Genomic DNA, 7,121 nt, shown 5'->3' with positions numbered 1-7,121 from the left:
CAGATTTTTTTTGCGTAAGACCTCAGAAGCACAGGCAACAAAGGCAAAAATAGACAATGGGATTATATCAAGCTAAAAAGCCTCAAGCAAAGGAAATAATCAACAAAGTGAAGGGCCAACCACAGAATGGGACAAAATATTTTCAGACTATCCATCTGATAAAGGAGTAACAACTAGAATACATAAAGAGCTCAAACAACTCAATAATAAACAAAAAATCTGATTGAAAAATAGGCTACTGAAAAGGCTGAGGTAGGAGGATTTCTTAATCCCAGGAGTTTGAGGTTACAGTGAGCTATGATTATGCCACTGCCCTTTATCTTGGGTGACAGAGCAAGACCTTGCTTCCAAAAAAATAGTTAAAAATACATAAATAAATACAATTTTTTAAAAAATGGGCAAAAGATCTGAACAGATATTTCTCAAAAGAAGACATACAAATGGCCAATAGGAAGATGAAAAAATATTCAATATCACTAATCATCAAACAAATGCAAATCAAAACCACAATGCAATATCAGCTCACGTTGGTTGAAATGGCTTGTATCAAAAAGACAGACAATAACAAGATGCTGGCAAGGATGTTGAGAAAGGGGAACACTAGTACACTGTTGGTGGGAATCCACATTAATAAAGCCACTATGGAGAACAGTATGGAGGTTCCTCAAAAAAGTAAAACTAGAACTACCATGTGGTCCAGCAATTTCACTACTGGATATATATCCAAAATAAAGGAAATCAATGTATCAAAGACATCACTGCATGCCCGTGTTTATTGCAGCACTATTCACAATAGCCAAAATATGGAATCAACATAAGTGGTCATCAACAAATGAACAGATTTTAAAAGTCATATATATACATCATGGAATACTACTCAGATACAAAGAAGAATGAAATTCTGTCATTTGCAGCAACATAGGTGGCGCTGGCCATTTTGCTTAACGTAGTGAACATAGGCCATTATGTTAAATGGAATGAGCTAAGCACAGAAAGGCAAATATCGCATGTAGTCACTCATATGTGGGCGGTAAAAAAGTGGATCTCATGAAGATAGAAAGTAAATTGGTGGTTGCTAGAGGCCAGCAAGGGGAGTGGGAAGAGAAGATGAAGAAAAGCAAATATAAATGTATTTATCACCACTAAATTGTCCTCTAAAAATGTACAGATGGTAAATTATATATATATATATCTCAATAAAAATTTATCTCAATAAAAAAATTAAAAAAATTCTGCTGTGTGTTTATAGGGCACATGTACAAGACTTTCTCTAGGGTTGTATCAGTTTTCTTTTTTTTATTATTATACTTTAAGTTTTAGGGTATATGTGCACAATGTGCAGGTTTATTACATATGTATACATGTGCCATGTTGGTGTGCTGCACCCATTAACTCGTCATTTAACATTAGGTATATCTCCTAATGCTATCCCTCCCTGCTCCCTCCACACCACAACAGGCCCTGGTGTGTGATGTTCCCCTTCCTGTGTCCATGTGTTCTCATTGTTCAATTCCCACCTATGAGTGAGAACATGCCGTGTTTGGTTTTTTGTCCTTTCGATAGTTTGCTGAGAATGGTGGTTTCCAGCTTCATCCATGTCCCTACGAAGGACATGAACTCATCATTTTTTATGGCTGAATAGTATTCCATGGTGTTTATGTGCCACATTTTCTTAATCCAGTCTATCATTGTTGGACATTTGGGTTGGTTCCAAGTCTTTGCTATTGTGAATAGTGCCGCAATAAACATACGTGTGCATGTGTCTTTATAGCAGCATGATTTATAATCCTTTGGGTATATACCCAGTAATGGGATGGCTGGGTCAAATGGTATTTCTAGTTCTAGATCCCCAAGGAATCGCCACACTGACTTCCACAATGGTTGAACTAGTTTACAGTCCCACCAACAGTGTAAAAGTGTTCCTATTTCTCCACATCCTCTCCAGCACCTGTTGTTTCCTGACTTTTTAACGATCTACTCATCTGACAAAGGGCTAATATCCAGAATCTACAATGAACTCAAAAAAATTTACAAGAAAAAAGTAAACAACCCCATCAACAAGTGGGCGAAGGATATCAACAGATGCTTCTCAAAAGAAGACATTTATGCAGCCTAAAGACACATGAAAAAGTGCTCATCATCACTGGCCATCAGAGAAATGCAAATCAAAACCACAATGAGATACCACCTCACACCAGTTAGAACGGGTTGTATCAGTTTTCTATTCCTGCTATAACAATTTACTACAAACTTAGTGGCTTAAAAGAACACATTTTTGTAAGCTTTTAGCCTGTTTTAAAACACACACACAAACTTATTATCTTAGAGTTGTTTTAGTTAGAAATCTGGTATGGCTCTCATTGAACTAACATCAAGATGTTGGCAGGCTGCATTTCTTTCTGAAGGCTCTAAGAGAGAATCTGGGTTGTTGGCAGAATTCAGTTGCTTGTGGTTGTAGGATTGAGATCCTCGGTTTCTTCCTGGTTGTAAACTTTGGGTCATTCCCAGCTTCTAAAGGTCACTGGCTTTCCTTGGCTTGTGGCCCCCTTCCACTGTTTTAAAAGCCAGTAATAGCAGGCTAAATCTTTCTCATACTGCCATCTGTCTGAATCTCTGCATCCAGAAAATATTCTCTGCTCTCAAGGAATTATGAGATTAGATTGGACTCACCAATACAATTCAAGGTAATTTCCCCATTTCAATGCCCTTAATGGTAATCACATCTGCAAAGTCCCTTTTAGCATATAAGTTAGCATGTTCACCTTATCTGAAGACTGGGATGTGGCTGCCTTTGGTGGGGGGCAGATGCCTAACCCAAAGATACACAACTTGCAGGTATACAACTAGTTTATGGAGATTAAACATTTTCAAATCCAAAATGTTTTCTAAAATGAGCATCTCTTATTAGATTTTCACCAGTACTCTATCAGAATTATATTTACTTCATAATGTTGCCAATACTGACATCAGATATTTAATTTTCTAGTCAGTTCAGGATAATGTGACATTGTGAATAATATATTTGTTCATTCATTCAACAAACATTGTTTATCATATACCACCGATATGTTGGACAGTGTCATGGATCCTAAAAATATAGCTGTTATTATTATTTTTTTAAACAACATCCCTACTGCGATACAGCTTTTATTCTTTGGGACAGGCAGACAGTAATCGAGATACATAAATGCAAGGGCAAATTGGGGGAAAAATTGGATTGGAGAGCTCAGGATCTGGCCCCAGAGAAAGGCAGAGGGAGAGGGGACCCAGTTCAGAATCTCAGTGCATCCACACCAAACAATTCCATGAAGGCTGAGGAGAGGGAGCTGAAAGGTTTGTCTGACATCACAAGAGACAGAAACCTGAGCCCCATTTTCATCTCTCTCCTGACAATGTTCCTGGCTTGATTTCCTCCTTCCAGCAGAGACAAGAATTAGGGAGCACACCCTGACGGGTAACATTTTTTTTTCAGGGGCTTATCCTGGGGCTCCTGGTGAGAACCTGAGTCCGTCGCTGACCACGGCAGCCCAGCATGGTCCCCAGTGCGTGGCCCAAGGCCAAGATTCTGTACCTCCATCCTGGAGGCAGAAGAAATGCCTGGGGGAAAATGAGAGGTTTTAGGTGGTTGGCACTGGGTGAGACCAAGGAGTGCTTTTAAAGCTGGGTGTCCTGGAGTTGGGCGCGGTGGCTCACGCCTGTAATCCCAGTACTTTGAGAGGCCGAGGCGACAGATCACGAGGTCAGGAGATCGAGACCATCCGACCATCCTGGCTAACACGGTGAAACCCCGTCTCTACTAAAAATACAAAAAATTAGCCGGGCGTGGTGGCAGACGCCTGTAGTCCCAGCTACTTGGGAGGCTGAGGCAGTAGAATGGTGTGAACCCGGCAGGCGGAGCTTGCAGTGAGTGGAGATCGCGCCACTGCACTCCAGCCTGGGCAACAGAGCGAGACTATGTCTCAAAAAAAAAAAAAAAAAAAAAAAAAAAAAAAAAAAAAAAAAAAGCTGTGTGTCCTTTCTTTGCTTGTTTATTCATATTTTGCAGATTTTTGATGTCAAAATATTTTCATAGTCAAGAGTATTAATAAAGAATGACTTCTCTGTTATAAAAAAACCCTAATAGTGAATGTATTTACCAAGAAGTTAGATTCTACCTTTGGTTTTTTGTTTTTTGCCCTGTAGTTAAAAAAAATAGTTCTATTGTGTGGATATTCTACAGTTAGTGTATCTTTTCACCTCTTGATGGACATTTGGGTTGCTTCCAGTTGTTTTTGCTATTTCAAATAAAGTTGCTATGAATGTTTGTCCAACCGTTTGGACATACGCTTTCATTTGTCTTGGGTAAATACGCAGGATTTGAATGACTAGGTGGTGTGTTATGTTTAACTTTTAAAGAAACTGACAAAGTGGCTATACTGTTTAATATTGCCAGCAGCAGTGTATGAGCATTCCAGTTCCTTTGTGTTCTCACCAATGTTTAGTATGGCCAGTCTTTCAAATTTTAGCTAATAGACATGTAGCAGTATCTCATTGTGGTTTTAATTTGCATTTCTCTAATGATGAATGATGTTGAACATCTTTCAATGTGCTTATTTATCATCCATCTGTCTTCTGTGGTGAAATGTCTGTTCAGATCTCTACATTTGTGTTGGACTATTTGTTGTCTTATATTGAGTCCTGAGAGTTCTTTGTATATTTTGGATAACAAATATATCTTCACCAGATATAGCTTTTGTAAATATTTACTCCCAGTCTATGACTTGTCTTTTTATTCTCTTGATAGTGTTTTTCACAGGTCAGATTAATTTTTATATAAATCATTTATTTTATTTTTATTATTTAAAATTTTATAATTTTTAAATTTATTTTTAATTTCCTTTTTAAAAGGTAAATAAAATTTTAAGTGAAATGATGCAAAATTTTATTTAAAATTAAAGGTATGTAAAAGTGTTGATATATGCTAAAAAATTGAATAAGTAAGAACGTAGTTGGCCGTTACAGTAGGAGTGAAGTGAAAAGCTTCCCCTTTCACCCTCTGACGATTACCAGAAATGAACTGACCATACACAGATTAATAAGAGAAAGGGCATACAAACTTACTTAACCTGCATAAACATGAAAGCCATACACAAAGTATAAGACTCGAAGATGGCTCAGATCTTAAATGCTCTCCTCATAGGCAACAGATACATAGACCCAGGATGCAGACATTATTTTGTAAATAATTTCCTTAGGAAGCTGGATGGGACAGACAAATTATGGGAAGGTGAGAGATAGAACTGCACAGGAACAAAGTTTGTCTTTGTCACTTTAATCTTATCATTACTAGAGAATATTTATGAACATTTTAGAATAATATATTTTTAAGCCCAAACCTCACCAAATGTTTTTTCTAAAACAAATACTTTTTTTTGTTGTTTGTTTGTTTTTGATACTGTGTCTCACTCTGTCATCCAAGTATGGAGTGCAGTGGCACAACCATGGCTCACTGCAGCCTTGACCTCCTGGGCTCAAGCGATTCTCCTACCTCAGCCTTCCAAGTAGCTGGGCTACAGGCCTGCACCATCATGCCCTGGTAATTAAAAAAATAATTTGTTTTAGAGGCCGGGTCTCATTATGTCGCCTTGGCTGGTATTGAACTCCTGGACTCAACTGATCCTCATGCTTTGGCTTCCCAAATGATTGGGGTTATAGGTGTAAGCCACAGTGCCTGACCACATATTTCTATACTTCACTGAGGAAAGGAAGATGCTAGGAAAATTGGTTAAGAAATATTTTTTAAAAAGCTATTAGTAGTGTTTTGTTTTATTTTATTTTATTTTTAAATGATTGATTGATTTTTGAAATGGGGGTCTCACTATGTTGCCCAGGCTAGTTTCACATTCCCAGGTTCAAGCAATACCCCTGCCTCAGTCTCCCAATTAGCTGGGATGACAGGTGTGTGACTCCATACCCAGCTCCATTAGTAGTGTTTTTAAAAATTATGGGCCACTGGGTAAGAATAATAATTTTTTTTAATTAACGATTATTTTTTAAAAAGCACATTTGTAGAAAATTACTGGCATAATCTGCCTACATATATATATAGAATATATTATATATATTTATATTCAATATATATATGTATATATATACATGTTGAAAAACGTTTGCTCTGAACAAAAAGAAGCACATTCAACACACACACACACACACACACACACACACACACACACACATTATGGAAGATTTCGAGACCAGGCAATAATTTTCACTCAATCCAAAAACAATGCAATCCCAGAGCTGAATATTTAGGTGAAAAATATATCAGGAAAGGGAGGCATTCAGATTTAATTACCATGTTTTGGTAGAGTTAGGATGTGAGTTTTCATTTAAAAATATTCTTTATTTTTTTTCTACGATTGTGGTTTCTGTATTGTTACTATGCAATTTATAAACTAAATAGCAAAAGAGAGAAAAGTGATTTTCAAAGAAGCTGGCTTGGGAACAGATACTATACTGGGAAGATGAAAGGTTTCACTTAATGACTGGTACCTGTGCCACTCAGGTTATTTTGACTGTTAACCTTTTAGCAAGAGGTTTTTCTTTTAAAAGATATCCTTTAATATTTGTAAAGCTAGTGCAATAGTACACATTGAGGCCCACATACCACATGTCAAATATTTAAAAGGCATATTTCTAGCTAACCAATGTACATACATTTTTTCTCTCTTATTTTTTTATTTTAGTTTTTTTCCTTGTCAACAATTTAATTTTATGTCCACACATATCTTCTATCATCCCACTTTGACAAATAATATTATACCTTCAAAATGATGTGGAAGGCTAGGTTGGAATTTAGAATCGTAGAACCTTGTAATTGTACAGGCAAAGTTCTTCCTGGGAAAAAATAAAACAAGAAGAAAAGGCTGGGGAGCCTCTGGTTCAGGCAGGAAATTCGGGGATCCCTTATAGCAGCATCTCTAGTACTTGGGAACTGAACAGACTTCTCGGCCTGTGAGGCTGGACTGGGCCCTTCTGGAGGACACAACAGAGAACTTTTCTACTGCCTTTGCCCCCAGGGCCCAGGCAACACTTTCACCCTCCGTTGCTTGTTTCCGAAGTTAAGGGGAGGATACAAG

This window comes from Pongo abelii, chromosome 9, assembly GCF_028885655.2.
Source record: "Pongo abelii isolate AG06213 chromosome 9, NHGRI_mPonAbe1-v2.0_pri, whole genome shotgun sequence".
Classification (NCBI taxonomy): domain Eukaryota; kingdom Metazoa; phylum Chordata; class Mammalia; order Primates; family Hominidae; genus Pongo; species Pongo abelii.
Note: the sequence above shows the minus strand (reverse complement) of the source record.